We start from the raw sequence: 22,876 nt of genomic DNA, 5'->3' as shown, positions 1-22,876 counted from the left end.
CGAACTGCACGGTGATCCCGGCGACCTCAGTCGGATTCCCGACGACTGCTGACATCAGTGGCGATGGATATCTGAGCCGGCCCACTTCACCACCAACCCGTGCTGACCAGCGCAGTGAAGTGCGGTCAGATAACCCGCTTCACGAACACGGCTGTGGAGAGGGCTTCACTCATGGTGGTGGTCACCCATCACTGCATTATCCAGGGCAGTTCCTGCTTAGCTTCCACGATGCGACAAGATCAGGCGCGTGGTCCGGATGACTTTGCAATAAAAAGTCATGGTGTCTCCCCTGCCCATATGAGTCGCACGCAGCCCTGTGGCAGTGGTGGATATTCCACATTCCCATGGCGGGGCCAGTCTCCCCACTGACAACGTCCCACTGTGTCAAATAGGCTGAGTGGAAGAGCCTGGATCGAAATTTGAATTCACGATGTTCATGATAGCGCATCGTGCGCTTTAACCGCAGCGTTACTTACAATTCTAATTCACAGTTGTGGTTTTGCCTTGCCAACTTTCGCGCAATCTGTGCCCATTTCACTTGAGGGATCAATGCGTTTACTGCCAGCAAATCAATTTTTACTCTTTTAAGTAATTTCACTGAAGCGGCTACATTTTACTGCACACTTAGACAAGACGGAACAAAGACTCTCCACTTAGCCTGGATGCAATGTTTATGCCAGTACTCTTCCTGAAAACCTGTTAATCTCAGTCATGGCCAACAAAACAGAACTGAAGCTGAAACGCGCAAAGAAGCGGAGAGAGAGATCCAGGCTTGAAATTACCCCGAGAGGCAGCGAGAGGAGCAAATGGGCGAGGGAAAAAATGTGATTAGTGACCGCGTATTTACTGGTAAGAAAATCACGTGGATCCAGGGCGTCCTGATGTCCCGAAGCTTTTGTGAAACAGTGGGACTTTGTCGCGGTTTCATTTGGACCGGGAGCACCATCTCCTCCTCGCACTGGAACGCGTGTGGCGCTGGTGCCACCTTTGCCGGGCACGAGCTGAACCTTTGGAACTGCGGAACGCAAGGATCAGCTTGAGCAAGGCTCCACCTCTCACTTTCAACTCCTGATGCGGGCAAAGCGGGCAGCCACCTGAGTAGTGGGTGGGGCTACCTGAGTAGTGGGCGGGGTTCGTGAATTAGTAGGCGGGGCTATGTACAGATGGGCGGGGCTGGCCGTTGGAGTGGCTGTCAGCTCACATGAAGTGTCCTGGTTAAGCCTCCCAGATATTTGGTAGCCTTGAGTTTTAATGGCTCGGTAACATCCAACTGTGTTTGCCAAACACAAACGACAAAGTTGCAATGCTTCACGCATGAAAATTAACCGCGGTTGTAGCTCGCAATAGAGTTGCTTGCGGGCTAACTGCTCCGTTGAACTTTTCATCTAATTGTTGTGCTGCAGCCATTGCGTTGCGGCCCAGTGGCTCGAAAGGGCCCAGGGCTCTCCATCAGGGCGCTGCAGGCACAACTCCGTCACTGCGTTCAAGCCCCAACGCCCTGCGGTGACAAATGAAGTCCCGTCACCTGCAGTGGAGAGGCTCTCTCCTGTGTGCAAATGTGATCAGCCCAGGCAACAGCAAGCCGCGGCATTTCACTGCGTTGATCTTTCTACAAAATGTTTCGTGTTATTTTCTGAGGGAGCCCTGAATACGACAAGTCAACTGATTGCGCACAATGAAAACGTGGGAATTGTACGTTTAGTAGATGTACCCAACCTACCACCAAATCACTCGGAATCCGCAAGATCGCACTGCATCTCGGACGCTAAGGCGGTTTCAGTTTGGATGGTGCTTGGCTACCACCATGCCATGGAACGGGGAGGCAGTGTGAAACAGAGGTGGGACAAAGTCATTGTTATGCAAGTCCAAGTCGAGTCTGAAGTCATCAAATTCATGACTCGAGTCTGACTCGAGTCCAAGTCACATGACTCGAGTCCACACCTCAGAGGTGGGACAAAGTCATTGTTATGCAAGTCCAAGTCGAGTCTGAAGTCATCAAATTCATGACTCGAGTCTGACTCGAGTCCAAGTCACATGACTCGAGTCCACACCTCTGGTGTGAAAACATCCGCGTTTGCACCGCACTACGCTCCAACATCGACGCTCCCCACCTTCATCAACCTGCACTGTGGCTGAGTGTGGTCACGTGGGCCCTGGCAGCGCGCACGGTGGTGTGGGAAGCCCTCATCGTGCCAGGGGTGGCCCCGGTGAGCCCCGAGGCTCCGCGTGCAAAACACAAAGCGGGGACGGGGGCAGTCTTTAGAAACACAACACGTTTCACTTTACTTCACTAGCAACATTAACGGAGCGCTTATAATTTAATAAGGTCGTTTAGATTTCAAAATTAGCCAATTAATTGCAAGTTTATTGCTAATTAGCGTTTGATGCATTTCTGGACAGGATTGAAAAAGTGGGACACAAGAAATTAGCGCCCCCATTATTGGGGTTCAGTGCGTGCTGGAATTCACTTAAATAGAAGCGGACGGCAAGATCCTGGCAATGCATCTCAACATCAAGGGAATTTTCTCGTGTGTACAAGACCATTACAATCCCATTGGGTTTCATGTAGCGATGTCACAATACAATTAAGGGATCTATAGATGTCACGCAACACATTTCGCAAGGTTAAATGGTGTAAAGGTTTGGTTATAATTCGGCAGACGTCAACATAAAGATTCCACATTTCAAGATAAATAGCAACATCAAATTTACTGCCTGCTCAAGCGAGTATCGGGAGGCATCCATCACCGCTGGTGGCACTCAGCCTGCAGAGTCAATTCCATGTTCCTATGGCGGGCACGACTAACTGCACTGGACTGCCACTGTTGCCTTCCCACAAAGAGGTTCTCAATTTATCGTCCCCAGAGGGATGATGAGCTGTTTGCGCTCAGCTAAGATTTGAGCTCCAACAATGATCCCTCTGTGAGTTGGACATGCTGCATCAGCACCATAAACTTCATGGGAAAATTTGGAGAAAACATGATCTAATATAGTCTCTCACGTAACCTCAAACGTATGCTAAACGCGGCCACGAAGTGTTGAAATGGCCCCTCTCGATTGTTCGGTGAATATTTCTACCCTCAGGGGAAAGAGTATTAAGCAAATATTCATTATCTTAAATTAATATATCCATAGGAAGATACCACCTGCAAGGAAAGGGCAAACACTGTATTTTTTCGGACAAACCAAATAAGTAACCAAGCAGCTATTTCACAAATATTTTTGGAAAGGGATCTTTGGAAATTAAAGTTTTATTTGAAATTGCATGGGATATTGACTTTAATGCAAAGAACGATTACTTCTGTGACAAAAAAAATAGGGGGGTAAAATATTCCGAAGGGTAAACTGCCTTTTGAAATATTGTTTCCTAAAGCGAACCCACATTGAGGGGAAGATGTCTTCTGTGAGAGGCGTCGTTGACACCAATCATCGGCCACCTGCCCTGAATGCATCGCACCCAGAGATGGCACTTAGCCCGCCAACGAAGAGGTCGCAATAAACGCGTGCAAAACAAATTTCCGTGCAAGCTGCAATCGCGTTTTACAAGGTTTCTTTTTCTGCGTGTGTACAATTCGCCGTGCAGGTTCTGGAAAGGCTTTCATGAGGCCCATCACTTGTCAACGCGCAGACGCCCATTTGTGTTCAAGTCAGAAAGGCCGACGTCAGAGCCGTCAATCCTCGCCAAATCCATTTCACTCGGACAACGCAGCGTTCGCTTTCGTCTGCCGAGTGCGGTCTGTGCCTTTGCCACACGGCTAAGTGGCCTTTGTGGTTTCCTGAAACCTCTGCGGCACAGGGAAGCGATGCAGCAGTCATTGCCGTTCTCAAACGTCCGGGTTTTCCTGTTTTAAAGTCAAAGTTGTATCATGATGCGATGAGTGGTTGGCGCGTGTGTGGAATAACGTCGTCGTTTCGTCAGGCACCAGCCCCGTGATCGGGAGAGAGCCGTTTCTGCCGACGTTTGGAGGGGAGATACCCAAATCGCAACAATGTTGAGCCTTTTAACTCGCACAGAACATCACAAACTCGCACACAATCCCATAGACTCGCACAGAATCTCACAGACTCGCACACAATCCCATAGACTCGCACACAATCCCACAGACTCGCACACAATCCCATAGACTCGCACACAATCCCACAGACTCGCACACAATCCCATAGACTCGCACACAATCCCATAGACTCGCACACATTTCCATAGACTCGCACACAATCCCATAGACTCGCACACAATCCCATAGACTCGCACACAATCCCATAGACTCGCACACAATCCCACAGACTCGCACACAATCCCATAGACTCGCACACAATCCCATAGACTCGCACACATTTCCATAGACTCGCACACAATCCCATAGACTCGCACACAATCCCACAGACTCGCACACAATCCCATAGACTCGCACACAATCCCACAGACTCGCACACAATCCCATAGACTCGCACACAATCCCATAGACTCGCACACAATCCCACAGACTCGCACACAATCCCATAGACTCGCACACAATCCCATAGACTCGCACACAATCCCATAGACTCGCACACAATCCCATAGACTCTTTCCGCGGTGGAGCTGTCGAGTGCACAGGCGGCGTAACTACCCCAGGGCCCACTGCCCGGATGACCCAGGCAGGTGTCGGCCTCTGAAGAGGGGTGGGAATTGAAGAGGCCAGAGAGGGAGAAGTTTGACTCCTTACGCAGTGCGCATGGCAGCCGCAACAACAGCGCACCGCTCATTTGTGCACCAGATGAGTCGATACGTGGTGGGTCAAATCCTCAACTCTACAAATCAGCAGCGGTTGCCACGTACAATCCACCACTTTCTTCTCGGTGCCCAAAACCTCCGTGTCGCCCTATAGCGAGACGCACCGACGCACGAGACCTCTCTCGCTGCTCCACGCGTCCTTGACAGTAAATTCTCAAAGCAATATCTACATTCTAAAAATAAAACACCCGCGTCGGATGCCGGGTCTTCAATAAATAGAGATGCCCTCTAAAACCGGCGAGGAACATTTGCCGTAGCGTCCGTTCGGGTTTAACATTTGCCCCGGGATTCCGCCTTGGACGTTAACAGCGTCACGTATCGAAGAAGTCGCTTCCGAACATGGGTGGAAAAAACTAGATTTTCCCAGTGGCAGGCATCGGGTTTTTTCTTTAATACAATTAAACCAGATTTCGGGGAATTAAAACCTGGTGTAATGAATACGAAAGTCTGATCCAAGGCTTAGGCTGCTTCCTCGTCGGTGCTGCTATCGTACTCGGGGCCGTCGGGCACGGGGTAGTCGTAGAATGCGGCGGGCAGGTTGGTCTTGATGAACACGAGCTTCTCCTCCACAATCGTGGGCGCCAGTGAGTTCCTTCGCTTGGAATGGATGAAGCCCATCGTTGAGAAGTTGGCGAAGTGCGGTTCTGCAATTAGAACCAATTAACCCGGATTTCTCCCAATCTCAGATGATCGGGTTTAATATAAAAAGACAATTTAACCCGATTGTTAAAAAAACCACTGTGCCACCCTTGCTTCCGAAAGATGCGTCAGCCTCACCGCTCACGCGTTCACAAGACGCACGCCCTGCTCACCAAAGCATGGGCATCGTAAACCCCTCGTCACTCCACTGCTGGATGAAGGTTCCCCCACGCTGAGCCGGTCAAGGGGGCTATTTGAAAATACTTTGCCAATCGAGTGAGGCGGGCCACAACTGAACCACGGCACCTCGCTGATGTTGTCGAGGAGAATAAACCATCACGCAAAGTCCGGTCGTCCTCGCAGAAGCTTTTGCCTAAGGGTCCGTCCATAAATGACGTCACGCACCTGGGGGGGGGGGGGGTCAGACATTTGTGACGATGTGTGACGAGGGGGGGGGAAGGGGGGTTTGAGAAATGTGACGTCACATCAAAATGCGCAACTTTAAATAAATATAGACAACACGTTCTACTTAATTAAATAGACTTTTTAATAAATGTTTTCTCCTACAACATCAGAGTGCAGCGCCACATTAAATTCGCACTACAATGACAATAGTTTAAAGCGATTTGAAGCATGTTTTTTGGGGGGGGGGCAGAGCTTTGTGACGTCATATTTGAGGGGGGGGGTCTGACTTTTTGTGACGCCGTGTGACGTAGGGGGGGGGGGGGGTCAAAAATCGTCCAAAATCGCGTGACGTCATTTATGGACGGCCCCTAACCATCGAACAATGACGGTCACCACATCGCGCTTTCAGATGCGCTTCTGCGGCCGTCTGGAACGCTCTTCTAGTATTAGCAAGCCGCTGGAGCTATGCACGTTTACATCGAGATTGAAAACTCATTTAGTTCGACCCGCTTTCTGTGTTGAGTTCGTTATCCTTCCCCCGCTCCTCCGATGAGCACAGTTGGATACGTACGGTGCTAAAGAAGTTCAACATACATATTCTTAGGTTTTTTCGGTACGTCCCGTAGGTAAAAAATTAATAAAAGTAAAATAAAAATAAAATAAAAATCACGACGTTTCGGAGGCAACACAAGCTTCCGTCTTCAGGTGGAACCGTCACAGCACGGTAGCTGTATCAGCTACTCACTGGATACAGCTACCATGCTGTGACGGTTCCACCTGAAGACGGAAGCTTGTGTTGCCTCCGAAACGTCGTGATTTTTATTTTATTTTACTTTTATTAACTTAAAAAAAAATTCCTACGTGACTTTACCGAAAAAACCTAAGAATATGAATCCTTGCAGTCACGAAAGCTTCAAATCTAGATTCAACATACATGTTCCAAGAAAAGTGAGTGTTGTGACATCATCCTTTGGGGTCTTTACTTGTGACACAGCCCCATGGTCGACTGTGAGTGTTGTGTGTCTCATGCTGTCACAGCGATAGCAGCACCCACCCCACAGAAACATCACACCACCAGCAAGTTGTTACAATCTGTTGATGAGATCGGGACGAGATGTATTACTGAAGAATCCACGCAGCGCTTGTGGTGATATTTCAATTTTGATTCGAAGCTTTCGTGACTGCAGGAATCCACGCTCTTTGGTTCTTTCGGTAAAGTCACGTGGGTAGAAAATAAAATAGATCGCGACGTTTCGATCGCAACACAAGCGACCGTCCGCAGGTGGAACAGATACAGCAGGAGGACTGCTGACGTAGGAGAAAGGGCTGCTGCTGCAACATGAGGTTGTATAGGATTTTAGTGGGCCCAACCCAAGGGTAAGTGGGCGGAGCTAGAGAAGGAGTTTGTACGTAAATGTCAATGTGGAACGTTCCCAGCCACCGTCTCGCGTGTGAAATGTTACATTGAAATGATTCTTAACAACCAACAACACTTTGCTTTGCGCTGAGGCTGCGGCGTGCAATCGGCTGCCGTGAGTCGGGACCACAGCCTCCTCCTCCTCGCCTCGTCCATCACGGCCACCCGATCTGCCTGCTCGCCTCGCGAGGTGCCTGCCGCCCCTACACAACGGCACAGAGACACGGGGAGGTGTCCACGTCGCCGCACATCACGCACGGAGACGAGGCCACGCGGAACGACAGCGCGGCCCTGGCGCCGTGAGAGTTGCAGAGAGACAGGAGAAGTGGCACGAGGGGAGGAGGCACGCCCCCCTCCCTCCCCCTTCTCCCCTCCCTCCCCCTGCCCCCCTCCCCCTGTTCCCCTCCCTCCCCCCTGCCCCCCTCCCTCCCTCTGCTCCCCTCCCCCTGCTCCCCCGCTCCCCCGCTCCACCCGCCCCGCCTCCACTCCCGAGTGTTCTCGAACTATGTTCGCACCTTCTGATGCGTGCAGTGTGAAGGTAGCGGCTGGTCTCAGTCAATGCATCTTGCCTCACGAGTAATGGGTCGTCTGTGGAGATGCACGTCATGGAAATATGGAATTTGCACCAGAGTTTGAAGGCCATCACTCACTACCAAAGAGCCTGGCCCCAGTGCCCATTTGTGCAGGGAGACACGGGAGGAGACACTGGGGGAGACACGGGGGGAGACACGGGAGGAGACACGGGAGGAGACACGGGGGGAGACACAGGAGAGGACACGGGGGGAGACACGGGGGGAGACACGGGGGGAGACACGGGGGAGACACGGGGGGAGACACGGGGGGAGACACGGGGGGAGACACGGGGAGACACGGGGAGACAGGAGGAGACACAGGGGGAGACAGGGGGAGACACACTGTGTCCGTACCCCGTGTAGTATACCCACTGCTTGTCCCCATTGTCGGCCTCAATCGATGCAATGGCAGTTTCAGCATTGGCCAGGAAAGTCTCACTCAGACTCCTGTCCAGAAGGGTCTGCTGCTGTTTGGGATGTTTGGCCCAGACCATGAGTGAGTGTTTGCGGAAGGGGACCGGAGCACGCGGAGTCGAGGCACTCACGAAGCAGAGGGTAACAAATCCGTGCTCAGATGGATTCTATGCACAGACTATGTCCCCTGAGCCTATTGCTGCGCTGTGATCTCCTGGCTTCCTCGCAGCCCACAGCTCCACAACTCCCTCCCGACAGCACCAGGTATGGCCTGGCTGCCTCCCATCCGCTTGCCGCTAACCAGGGCTCAGAACAAAAGCAAGAGCGATGGGCAAAACGGTGCCTTAAAAACACTGGGAAATGTGGATACATGCGTTGACGTTACCAGGCATTGGGCAGCGGAACAGAGACTGAACACGTTCCTTAAAATACACGAACGTTGATTTAAAAGGGCGGGGAACCTTTATTCTGCCAAGGGCCATTTAGATATTTATATAACATCATTCGCGGGCCATACAACATTATCAACTTCAAAATTAGCCCGTTATATTTGGTCAAACATTTAATTAACTCACCCCGAATGCGATGGCTGGAACTGCTTCTCTTTGGCGAGGCGTGTGATGTTAGCTGGTGTTGATGATGTTGCTGCTACTCGCAACTGCTTTTCCAGGTTTGTTCCTAGATTTATTGAATTTCGAGTCCCACCTGCGGTTGCCTTGGCAGGGCCACACCAAATAATTTCACCGGCCTCATATGGCCCGCGGGCCGGACGTTCCCCACCCCTGATTTAAATGGACCGATTTGAAACTTCAGGAGAGCTCTGTGGGCGGTGGAGAGAGATGGACCTGCGGGCCGAGTGTGCCGGAGCTCGCGGTAAGAAGGCCGTGGCTTCCCTCGGACGTTGGGGCTACCGCGTGTTGCCGCGTCCCTGCCCCTTGGCTTGAGCGATGGAAATGCCTGCGTGTCCGAAAACCAATTACGCGCGCTTAATCCCGCCATTGACAGATTAACTGGTCCGCCTTGTCAACACCGCGGTCCCCACGTTCTCGCTGGGAGCAGTGCGCTATCTTAAAGAAACAAAAGAGCGCATCGAGGATAAATGCTTCAGAAGGGTCATGACCACCGCTAAAAAAAAACGACGGCAAGAGCGAGATTTAGTGCTTCAAGAGAACTAAATGCTGGCGCGAACAGCAAAACATCAAAATGTGCTCAGATTAAACCCTCTCGTCGGTGCACACTGCCCAGCAACGAGCGGCCTTCTCCATGAATACGGTCGCTCTCAATTCGAACATTGCAACATCTGAACTCTAAAATCGCTCCAGAAGGGATTTCCCAACCACCCCAGTGGAGGTCAGGAGGTCATTACGGCCAATGCCGGTGATGCCTCCACACATCCTAGAGTCTGCCCTCATTGCACAGTACGTATCTATGTGTAAATATGTTGAACTTCTTTTGCACCGTACGTAGCCAACCATGCTAATCGAAGGTGTGGGGGAAGGACAATAAACTAAACACATTCCTCCTGCGGAGGGAGCTGGTAGGAACGTTGGGTTGCTCGGTCAATGGCCATGGTCAACGGCGGCGTGGTGTATTCCGCAAATATTCCCGACTGTGAGGGCGGGCACAAGCCGGCGTGAGTAGGTTAAACGTTGAGTTTTATAAGGGCACCACGGGGTGACCAGCCCCTCCCCACCCAGCCCCTCTCCACCCTCCCCTCCCCACCCAGCCCCTCCCTACACGACGGACGGACGGACACAATAATCCCCTGTGGGCTGGTGTAACCAGGATGTTCCTACCAGTAACAGACGCACAACAGTAAGCGCCTGACCTCCCAGACCGGCTCGTGGGAGAGTGCCCCAGGCTCTGGCTTCAGGCGTGTCTCTGACCGCCACCTCTGCATTGTCCTCTCCACGGTGATTCCGGGTAGGGTCACCACCACCACGACCACCTCTTCACCTGTGGAGCAAACGCGCACGTCATGTTCTTGGTTCTTTCGGTAAAGTCACGTAGATAGAAAATAAAATATAAAATAACAGATACTAAAATACAATTAAAATATTTTAAAATAATAAAAGCAAAAAAACCTACGTCGTTTTGATCGCACAATCGGTCTTCATCTCCGCCTAATGAAGACAGCTTGCGTTGCGATCGAAACGTCGTGGGTTTTCTGCTTTTATTATTTTCTATTCATTATTATTATTTTTATTATATGTTATTTTTTTATTTTATTTTCTATCTACGTGACTTTTTACCAAAAGAACCAAAAATATGAATTCCTGCAGTCACGAAAGTTTTAAGTCAAAATTCAAACCCCAACGTGTTTCGCAGTCAGTCTCGGCCTATCAAAGCTGCACTGCGGTTGTGGATAAAAAGGTCTGTGGAGTGAATTCAGAAGCCGTTCTGTGACATCAACGTCCAGAGCAGATCTCTGACACAAGGTAGTGCGCTGCTGCATTGCTAGCGTCCTGACTTTGATTCCGATGGCAAAATTGGAATTGGGGAGAAAAATCTTTCCTGTAACACTTGAATGAAGGTGAAGATGGCTACTTGATTAAATCAGACATTCAAAATGTAATGATGAATTGTTCATATTCCTACGATGTTAACACAATTCTCGCAGTTCCAGTTGTCAGTTTTTATCTGTTTAATATGCAAAAAAAATGCTTTAAAAAAACTGCCTGCGTTTTTAGTCACTTTCATTTGCTCCCATTGACAGCCGAGCGGGTCTCATCCGGGTGTAATCGAAACAGCAGCGCCGATGTGCCACGCGTGTTCCGATTTGCCACGTGTGTACCAGTGTGCCACGTGTGTTTCAATGTACCACGTGTGTTTCGATGTGCCACGTGTGTTTCAATGTGTCACGTGTGTTTCAGTGTGCCACGTGTGTTTCGATGTGCCACGTGTGTACCAGTGTGCCACGCGTGTTCTGTGAGTGTGCCACGTGTGTACCAGTGTGCCACGCGTGTTCTGTGAGTGTGCCACGTGTGTACCAGTGTGCCACGCGTGTTCTGTGAGTGTGCCCCCTGGCTCGTCGCCACGCAGCCCGCACCACGACATCCCTGATCGCGCTCGCGATACGATTCAAAAGCTGCACGCGCCTGTAACTTTTAATAAACATCGTTTGCTCCTTTTTTATATATTAAATATATTGATATAAAGCATCAAAATTAAAACCGCTCATCACCTGCCATGTGTGCAACGGAGGGCTGGCGCGATATCATTTATCGCAAGACGACACGATATCAAAAGTCACGATATAACGGCGACTTGAGATGTCTTTCCCATGACTTCTGTTATTGCACTTCACACGGTGCGTGTTGGTGTTGCGGCTCTGCTGGACTGGCCGTGCCTGTAGAGCGAGTTGCCGCTGCTGGCGATGCTGCACGATGGCATCGCCGGTGCTGCAGCTACAAACAAACAACGCCACGGTCGGAAAACTACCCCGCAGTCTTAGCAGCATATAATGTTTTTAAACAAGAAACATAATCAATAACCCTTTAAAAGCTGTAGACCACTTCGGCTAAATAAGCACAGCAACGCAAAAGCGTTGCACGTTTTTTGGAATTTTAATTAAATAACACAATGAGCTCCCTGTTTGAGGTCTCAAAATGTGACGACTCTTGCAGACTTAATTCCACGAGAGGCCTTTGATGTGGGTTTTTTTCTTCCTGCGGTCGGAAGCGGGAAATAATTGAATTAAAAAACCCCGCGTGAACGTGTTAACAGATTAGAGGAATTAGGCTGACTACGAGAATGAATGGGGGCCAAGCGAGCGGTGTGCTCGCTCGCTCGCTCGTGGTGGTGGTGGTGGTGCTCGCACGGCCGTTAAACGCGGCCGTGATTTCCCAGGAGGGGCCTCCTCGCCGCACGTTAGCCGCGCCGATCGGCGCGCCTGCCCGCGGGGGCCGGGGTGCCCCGCGCCGATGGTTTGACCGCGGCAACACCTGGCGTCGTCACGGGGTTACGCTGTGGCCAGAGCGCTCGACTCGCCACGGTCACGAGGTCAGGGGTTTAAATGGGTCGAGGTCGCGGGGTCAACTCGGCGCATCATTCCTCCTTCAGATTCGTTCAAATGAGTATCCGGCCGCGTGAACTTTGTGTCTGCTCTTGCATCGGCAAAATTCCCAGCTCTGAGAAGCAAATGTCGGGTTTGCTGCTCTCTGCCGTGGAGACCAGAGGTTCCTTGAAGGGACCTCAGAAGTAGTTTTGTGATACCCGCTTCCGCGGGCTCTCCTGCACTCATCCGCGAAAGTTCTGATTTGATTCTTTGTCTTGTGACGTGGGATAAATGATTGATAAATGAAATAAAAGTTCCACTTTTTGGCAAGTCAACAGTGGTTGCCGCGTGGAGGTTGCGGTGAGGAGTGAAATGAAATATCCACACTGCTTCCAGAAGCTCACGCGATATACATCGAACCACACGTGTAAGAATCGATGCTTTGGAATTCATCACCATCATCAGCCACGACGAATCCACTGCTGGATGAAGCATCACCCATGAGTTGTCGCCGCCTGCCGCAATGCTGTAGTGTAACAATCCACCCAGCGCCCACACACGAGCTGATCTCATCGCTCCGTCTCCCAGGTTAAGGGTCCTCCCCGACGCGTTCCATTCCGTAGCTGGCACTCCGCCACTCGTCTTGACCATCGGTCGTCATTGTCCCCAACAGTGACGCGTCCTGTCCACGCCCACTTCCTCCACACAGTCCGGATGATGTCATTACGCTGTGCTCCTAATCTCAGCTCATTACCTGTATAAAAGATACCTGGGAGCCAGAAATCGTTATGATTGAAAGGGGGTCAAATACTTATTTCCCTCATTAAAATGCAAATCAATGTATAACATTTTTGACATGCGTTTTTATGGATTTTGTTGTTGTTATTCTGTCTCTCACTGTTCAAATAAACCTACCATTACAATTATAGACTGACCATTTCTTTATCAGTGGGCAAACGTACAAAATCAGCAGGGGATCAAATACTTGTTTCCCTCACTGTATATAATTCCTCATCACAGCCATCTCTTAGGCACACTTTAGCGGTCGTTCTTTCGCTGTGTTTGTCCCCACCTGAAGACGAACGCTTGTGTTGCACCCGATACGTCGTGATTTAATTTAGTTGTTTCATTATTTTTTTACCTACGTGACTTTACCAAAAAAACTAAAAGTAACGATGGAACCAGCACGACCATCGACGAGCATTTGAAGCTGTAACCTTCTACCTGTGAGTCGGGGCGCTCTCATCACATCATCGTCCGGCCAAATAAAACTATAACTCACTTAAAGTAGAAGCAGAGCGCAATTGGTGAGTGCACACATGCAGAGAGGTGAGACTTCGCCAAGGGCGTTACAATCAATAGGTCAGAGCAGCGATTGTGCACGTATATTACAATCTATACCATCCATTGGATTTGGCATTCATTCAGGTTACAATGCAATACATTGTATTTTCATTAACAAAAAAATGTGTACCCCGTTACAAATATCATTCACATAACGATGAATTGACACCCAATGGCAGCAATGAATCAAAACGCCGCTGCCAGACGTCTCACACCAAAGCGACGCCACGATGCCTCCGTCTCGGGGTGAGCGACAACCTCCACCACGCACTCGCCCCCGTCTCCCACTCTCATCTCACTTTCCTCCACAAACCTTCCTCCAGCCATCCGTGCTGCCAACTCCCTGCCCCTGCTCAAGTCCCGGCTCAAGACGTTCCCATTTCCTCTGCCTGTGTGGGGTTGAGACGTGGCACAGTGGGAGCGCTCGTGCCTTGCAGAAAGACAGGGTTCGGGTTCGTTTCCCGACTCGGGCGCATTTCTGTGTGCAGTCTTTACTCTCTCTCTCCATGTTGTGCACGGCGTTGCTGCCATAGCTAAATAAAAATACACAATGAACCGTAACTGGTATTGGCCAAAATATCCCAGTTTAAAACTACCTGCACATTTCTCATTTGGGATTACACAGCGGCACCCCGACTGCGGAAAACCTTGGCAGGACTCTCCTTTAGGAGGCTTTTCTGGGTAAACAAGCGGAATGATAAAACAATAACGGTCTCTTTACAATCACACGCAGCGCTGTGCACACAGACACCTCGCCCGCCCCCCCCACCCCCCCGAGGGAGTGACCCCCGTTTGTCCGGCGTCTCCAGCCGTGGACACAGCATGCATTGCGAGCGACGGCATCGCTGCGTTCAAGCGAGTTGTGAAATTCCACATTCCATGACGGGAATGAGTGTATCGCCTGGGGGGAGCTCGCTCTCCCCGCTCTCCCCGCTCTCCCCGCTCTCGTGCATTGATCAAATGTCGCTGTAAAAGCTTCTTGCGTGGAGGGAGATGAACCGAGTTGCTGACGTCATCAGACGAAACGTTCGTGGATTTTGGTGTTTCTGGGCAAACGCGATAAGCGTCGCCGGGCGTAGAGATGTAAAGGACGCACCGACGTGTCCCGCACACGTGTCCACACACGTGTAACCGCACACGTGTCCACACACGTGTCCACACACGTGTACAGCACACGTGTCCGCACACGTGTACCGCACACGTGTCCACACACGTGTAACCGCACACGTGTACCGCACACGTGTAACCGCACACGTGTAACCGCACACGTGTCCGCACACGTGTAACCGCACACGTGTCCGCACACGTGTCCACACACGTGTAACCGCACACGTGCGCAGACAGACAGGACGGGCGTTTTTATTCTCGGGTTTCACGCGAAGCGTAACGGTGCCTCCACGCTCGACGGAGCAACGTTTCAATTGACCGTAATAGTTTTTAGTTTTATTCGCGTTAATAAGCTTGAAGTGGTTTTTTTAATGACCTCCTAACGGCCTCACGTATATCATACTTGGTTACACGAGAGGCACAGGCAGAGGTCCCCGTCGCCCCCACCGCCGGTCTGCTGTGGACCTCTCCTCGTCCTGCGCGTGCGACGAGGTGGGATTCTGCCCGTGCGGTATTTACGTCTTTGACGTCTTCGTTCCGACGAGGAGAGAGAGAAGTCTCGTGCAGAGTTCCTCGTGCTCCGCCAATCGTCGACGTCCTCGCTGCCGCTTCCTCGCGGCCATCGCTGTATTGTTACGTCCAAGGAGCAGTGGCAGCAAGTGGGACACATCCATCGGGGCCCATCGGAAAGCGATGACACAGATACGGCATCGATACGCCCATCATGGAAATGTTTACGTTCAGAATGGAAAAGGGAACTCATTTGAAGAAATACGAACCCGTTAACCTCTTATCACAGTTATGTATACGTACACACATCATTTGTGAAAATCCTAAAAAGGTGAAATATGGACATTTCAGAGCCGAGCTACATGGAGTGCTGGCGCTGTGGTTAGCACGCCGCACCGTGAACCCGGCAACCTGCGTTTGACTGCTGCCAACGGCGATCGTCAGCGGCGAGTGGCCCGCGCTGGTCGGCCCGGTGCAGCCCTGCAATTCCCTCGCCACGTCACTGCCACGGGAAGGGCCCCTCCACTCACGCCGGCCAGACATCTTCGAAGCGGTAGGGTGCACACCCGCCATTGACCCGCTACCGCACGCACTCCACCTGCCAATCGACACCGCTGGGTGTTTACAACAGGCAATTATGTGCCGATACAACAGCCCTATTGCCAAATGACAACATCGCCCACTCACTTTGGAAACCCTTATAAGCAGTTGCAATTGGAGGCTTGCCCCCTCTTTTCTCTCCACCTGATGAAGACCGCTTGTGTTGCGATCGAAACGCCGTGGGGTTTTTGCTTTTCTTTTTCAACTTATTATTTTATAATTTGATTTTATGAATTATTATTTTCTATCTACGTGACTTTACCGAAATAACCAAGAATTTGACAACATGGTCCTGAAATGAATATGAAACGGCAAATGCCATAACCACCCTGGCATGCACGGCGGTGAGCTTCCTCAGATGAGCTGCTCGGTTCGCAGGTGGAGCGAAACGTCGGACATCGTGCCGAACGTCCTGGGGTACAGCCCGACAACACGCAGGCGAGCTCGGCAAGAACGTCGCCTACGTAACGTCACCCACCGCTCCAGGTGTCCCGAGTTTTTTGTTGTTGTCAAAAGCCAAACGAGCACCATCTGACACCCAGATGCTTTACGGATCCATCTGCCGGACAACCGCGGCTGAGCTTTCGCAACGCGACACTCGTTCTTATCAGCGAAACGTCACCGTGCTCGAATCATAAATGTTGTGGATTCACACTCCAACACGTCGGTGTGCCGTACCGGAAACTAATTGGCACGTTTTGTTTATGTGACAAACCTTACGCATTGCCTGTGGCGGGTTTAACCACACACTTATATTCACAACTAGCTTTACTACCCGGCTTCGCCCGAGACTTGGATTCTTGTCTTGGATTAACACACGACCTACGCGAAGGGTGGGGATGATGCATGACGTCAGCAGGCACACTGCGTGACGCTGCCGCATGCGGGTGACATCACAGATGTGACGTCACCGATCACTTGCCGTGCAAAATATATCCATTATTGCACCCGCCCCCCAAAATACAAAAGTCTATTTTTATACTTTTTGCATTGTGTACAGTCTGGACGCTACCCACATGACAAATTTCAAGTTTGTTGCATGTCGGGAAGTATGCTAAACATTTCGAACTGACACACATTCACAAATTTCCCTTTCATATATAGATAATCTGACCCAAAAAAAAACATTTGTTATGGATCGTTTTTTTTTGTATCAACCTTGGATACGATGCCGAGCGGACTCAACGGCTGACCGGGCTTTGAACTCGTGACCCCTACGGCTGCGAGTCGCGCGCGCCGAGCACTGCGCCCCCCCCCCCACCCCCCGGGTGGTGGCCTCACGTCCCCCACGGGGCACGCACGCGCACGCACGCGCACGCACGCGCACGCACGCACGCGCACGGCAGACTGTGCGCTCCGAGCCCTTGGAGAAATCACCGAGCTAAGGAGACGACGCGCCCATATGGCGATGTTATGTAAGCCGGGGTTATGTTGTTATATAAATAATGAACATGGCTTTTAAGGTTTTTTTCCCCTTTTCCTGAAGATCAACACCTAAGTAAATGAATTTGACATTTTTTCTTCTTCTCGTAAAATATACGAGCAAATTAACATAGATTTGATAAATTAAAGCAGATATTTAACACATATTTATTATGTTACGTAAAAAAGGTAAATGTCACGTGACACTTCCATATTCTCCGGCTTCCAAGACTCCCTGGACAGTAAGCCGCACACCCTACGTTTGTTCCCCGTGTCAATAAAGGTGCACACATCTGATAACAACAACAGCAGCAGCCACCGTTCACCACGAAGTGGCGGCAATGTCACCACGGTGCCCGTGCCAGGCTAGGTGTTGTCTGCCGGCCGAGTCTCCCTTGACAAAGAGCGTCTTAGCTCAATGGGCTCTACTCGGTGGGGGTGCACTCGTGCTTCTCAGTCTCTGGATTCTGAGGTGCACCTTGAGGCCACGTGGAGTGTGGGAGGCTCGCTTGCTGACAGGTCACGGGACAGACCCAGGTGCTATGGGTTGATTCAGACGACTGGCAGAAGCGCCACCTGTGCCAGCCCGGTAATACATCTGGTAAGACGCACACACGCATGCAAGCAGGCGCACACGCGCAAACAGCTCCCGGATTAGAAGAGACACCACGACTTTTGCTCTAGGAGGCACATGCGTCTTGTACCTGGAGCACACGGAATATTCAACAAACTCATGATTCGCCAACCATGGAGGATTGTGGATTTGTGTGGGTTTTTTGTTGTCAAACATTTGTATTGATCCAAGCACGGGTGAGTGGTGCATAGCAGGATCGGCGGCTCGGACAGACCAGCGAGGACATGCAAGACGGTAGCGTTATGTGGTATGTGCGTCAGATCCCCTTTCCTCGGGGAAGGAAGGGGGAGAGATGGGGGGGGGGGGAATCAGTCTTATTTCAAGTTCAGTCAAGTAAACTCCGGAGAGGCATTCACGAGGGGGCCCCAGATCTTGGTGAAGTCCCCTTCCCTATTCCTCAGTTTCAGACTCAGGTGTACTAGAGCTGCAAGGGTGAATAGGGAGCTGTGGCAGAGGGTGAATGAGGGGGCCCCATGGTTCTTCCAGGAGCTCTGGATGGTCTTTCTAACCGAAATGTTAAATGCTTGGAGAAGTCTTAGTGGTTCTTTCGGTAAAGTCACGTAGAAGGGAAATAATAAAATAATAAAAATACAAACAAAAATATAAAAATAAAGAATGCTTGGAGAAGGTCGTGTTGGTGCCTGCTGACACCTTGGGGCTTCAGGCCCAGGAGGGAGGAGTCAATGCCAGGTGATATCTCGGTGCCAGACAGCGGATTTGTGTTTTAATAAATCTGTAAACAGACAATCAGATGAGACTGCTGATGAGACGATGCGAAGTCAAAACCTGTGCATTGAACCAATGCTGCTGTAAAATATTGCTACGCAAAGTCGTTGGGCGGATGGCTTCAGGGTGTTACTTCCCTTCATAAGGCGCTATTTCACTTCACGAGGTGCTATTTCAATTAACGTCGAGACTCTACATGAGCCCCACTCAGCAAGCTGTGCGTGTCAAGGTGACATCACGCAGCCCACCAGGGTGAGTTGACACCTCTGGTGGGCTTCGTGCAGCTCGAGTCCAAGCGCGTGCCAGCCCCCGCGATCACCTTCCACTTCATCTGGTGGTCTGTGACATGAGTAGCACCTTGCGTGGGTAAGTCAGCAGGTGTTGTGCTGTGGAGAGACTCGGCTCCGAGCATAGGAATTGAGAATTCCCACCACTGGTTTAGAGCCACCAATAGAGCACTGCCCCATTGCTTGTTGGCGCAGAGAGAAAACGAACTTGTCACAATATCCGTCGTCGCCACAGCGAGTGAACGCTAAACAATAACTGCGCTCGTATGACTTCTCGGGGAGACTGAGCATTGAGGCATCGGTGCTGACTGCAGCCCTGCTGAGTCCGTGGTGGACGTTCTGCATTGCTATGGCGGTGGGCGAATCTCTCCGTTGGACAACCGCCGTTGATTAGCCCCACAAAGTGTTACTCGATGTATCGAGGTTTTGGGGGCGCTCACTCTCCCCGCCGAGCCTCCTGGCCAGCGACGTGTACCGACATTTAGCGACGTTTAGTGAGACGTTTAGCGACGTTTCGCGACGTTTAGTGAGACGTTTCGCGACGTTTAGCGACGTTTAGCGACGTTTAGCGACGTTTTGCGACGTTTTGCGACGTTTTGCGACGTTTTGCCACGTTTAGCGACGTTTCGCGACGTTTAGTGAGACGTTTCGCGACGTTTAGTGAGACGTTTCACGACGTTTCGCGACGTTGAGCGACGTTGAGCGACGTTGAGCGAGACGTTCGCTCGGTCGCGCTCCAGGCCCCGTAGGTGTTGAGTGCATATTTCAGCGCAGGAACAGACTCGACGACGCAACATATTCCTTACACGGGCAGCCGGACAGATTTCTACGCAGGCGGCGGATCTCATTGCGCGGAGAGTGATGGGAGGGGCTGGGGGAGTTCAGAGGGAACTCATTGTTTGCTCATTCGCTAATGGGAATTGCTTTTTTTTATGTTCCTACCCATATTATCAATGTTCACGGTGAGTGGGTTTGATGCGTAAAAATGAGCCGTAAAAAGTCTATGAGGGGTGGCGTATGGGGAGAGGTGATGGTCCGTTGGAGAGCGAGGTTGCGGGGAGGTAAGGTGATTTTACACATTCATGCGCCGGCAATGTCCCCTCGGCGGGGGTCTCCGTCGTAAAAACAGGGAGGTGCTCTGCACCATACGAACCCCATCTGCTGACGGACGTGAATCATTCCCTAATTAACGGCGCTGGCCGCGGCTCGCAATGGGAGCGCCTCCGTCCGGAGACGCAGCAGCGCGTTGGAAGCCGCGCCGAGGCATCTCGCAGCCTTTTTTATTATTATTACTATGGTTGGAGTATCGTGGGTTTGGTGTTTGTTTATTGCACACTTTGTGTCAAGGTCAACAAGAGGTCACCATGGGCAGTTTGGCGCCACTTCTGTCAGATCCACGGCGTTTATCTGGTGACTCGCTCTCGCCGTCTCACCATCACCACCATCACCATCACCACCACCATCACCACCCATCACCACCGCCTCACCCTGGTCGCTAACCTCTGGGTGCCACTCCGATGCCCGTGTCAGTGACCTGCCCTCCTCCTCCACCCTGTACACGAGTCCCATGAATACACTTACAATGCTTGAATACGATCTTCCAAGTTGCGTACCTTACCCTTCAATAAACATCCTAGCATGCGGTGCGTGCGTTTATTTTCTCGTCTTCTAAAGTCCAGACCCACGCAGCAAAACGGGCATTACTGCTGCCTGAAACCCCCATCTCGTAACGACAGCGTGGGCATGCAATACTCTCCCACAGTGTTTTGGTAAGCCCGTGTTGTTACTCGGTTCTTAGTGTGTAATTGGACCACTGTCATAGTTAAATTTCGATTTAAAGCTTTCGTGACTGCAGGGATTCATCTTCTTGGTTCTTTCGGTAAAGTCACGTAGAATGGAAATAATAAAATAATAACAATTTAACATAAAACAAACAGACGCTGTCTTCTCGACAGACCTGTTCTCCACCTGAGGACGGCTGCTTGCGTTGTGGCCGAAACGTCGTGAGAATTATTTTATTATGTTTAATTTTTATTATTTTATTATTTCCATTCTACGTGACTTTACCGAAAGAACCAAGAACACTGTCAAGTTGTTTTCATATAATCCCTTTATTGGATTCTGACTTCCTATATCGTTAATCCAGACTTCTCTGTGTTGTCCTGACGAGTCTAACAGGGCACCGGCTGTGAGGATTCCTCTTCCACCGACCGGTGAGATGACGCAACGACAATTGGCTTGGTCATCACTTGTGCGGGTGACATTTTTTTGGCCGTGTCAGGTAGAGAAGGGTTCTCATGGACACGGATTTGGTAAGATCATTCAGCAGTTTCACCCAAACACATCAATTACTATTGTTTTTCCTTTAGTGGAAAGCAAAACAAAAACACAATACTGAAATTAAGTTAATAAAATTGCAAGTTCAGGCGTCAGCAGCGTGGATTGGCGTATGGACAGCAACGTCCGCAGTGTTGCGCATGACGCACAGGCCAAGCACGCTGACGTGAGCGCGGTGTTCATCCCTTGGGGTGAATCGACTTCATGTCGCCTCGTACAGCTGCGTGGAACGATGCGTGGGGTTTGCGGCTCGCAATCAGAGAGTGTCGCAAGTTCAAGTCCCGGTCAGGGGTCAACTCAGCCGGTCATACTTCTGAAGCCGGTAAAATGAGTTCCACTTTGGTAAGGCGCGGGTTGTCTTATGGTTATACCCAGCCCTGCCATAGAAATGTGTAATTTCCATTGCATTTATGAGGGCTGTAAACCTGGCATAAATGCTACCGCACGCTTATTTGTGTTGTAGTGTTAACCTTTTTAATATTTCAAATGATCATATAAGTAACCAAGCATTATACAGTGGGTAAGTATACCCCATACTCGTAGGTTTTGTCCGTAAAGTCACGTAGGTAAAAATAAATAATAAAAATAGAAATAATAGAAATACAAATTGAAGTAAAAATAAAATTATAATATGACATTTTAATAATAATTTTATATTTATTTCGATTATTATTTCTATTATTTTTATTATTTTTATTTGATTATTATTTATTTACCGAAAAAAACTAAGAGTATGAATCCTTGCAGTCACGAAAGCTTCAAATCTAGGAGTATACCCCAATCATCCCGCCTCTGTTCCAGTCGCTGTTTGTGAGCTTTGTCCTTCCTCAAATACGCCATGGGCCTTTGCCTGAGATATTTAAATTCGATACTCACAGTTGCATCCAGTTGTTCACAGCACTGAATTCGCCGTCTCCCCCACTGCTGATCTACCCAGTAATACAAATGGGTGCACCACAGTCGATCGGGTTTGACAGGAACAATTTGGGAATTGGCGTTTTTGTTTGGGTGTCAGAACGCGATTTGTGCCGGGATCTGGTGCCACTGCCTTTGTGCTGAACTTCATCGCAGTGCACTGCACGGTTTTCGTAAACGAGCGAGGCTGCCCAAGAGAGGTATGTCATCCGAGAGTGATACGTTCCAGAGAGGTACGTCTCAGAGAGATACGTCATCCGAGAGAGATTCGTCCCAGAGAGGTACGTCGTCCAAGCTTGCTCCGCTGTCAAAAACCCCCACGGTGCACGCACCTCTTCCAACCCGTCCGGTCAGCGTGAAAGAGTCAGAGGCCACTTACGGCAGCAGCAGCAGCGGCGTGAGCGAGCGAGCGAGCGAGCAATTGCAGGGCCGCACCTTTACCTCGCACCGCTGCTCCCAGAGACCGATTACTTTCGGAGACAGCGGCCCTGCCGTCACTGTGGGGGGCTCCTCGCCGTTCGTGGCCATATGGCCGCTGCCTACAACAGTCGGGAGGAGGAGTGGGGTGGGGGGTGTGAGAGACGGAGCCGTCAGCAGGGATGGACCCCGGGAGAGGAGCTGGGGTGGGGGGGTCCAACGCAGGGGTCAACGTGGGGTCCTGGCGAGCCGCGGGTGGGGGTAGCCGCCACCTGCTCGCCGGGAGAGCCCCCCCCACCGTGGGGGGCTCGCGCTCGCTCACCTGGCGGGAGCCACGGCCCCCCCCACCTGCCACGTGC

The sequence above is a fragment of the Lethenteron reissneri genome, chromosome 55 (genome assembly GCF_015708825.2).
Source record: "Lethenteron reissneri isolate LAM-NWPU_2019-01 chromosome 55, ASM1570882v1, whole genome shotgun sequence".
NCBI lineage: Eukaryota > Metazoa > Chordata > Hyperoartia > Petromyzontiformes > Petromyzontidae > Lethenteron > Lethenteron reissneri.
This window is presented reverse-complemented; position numbering follows the sequence as displayed.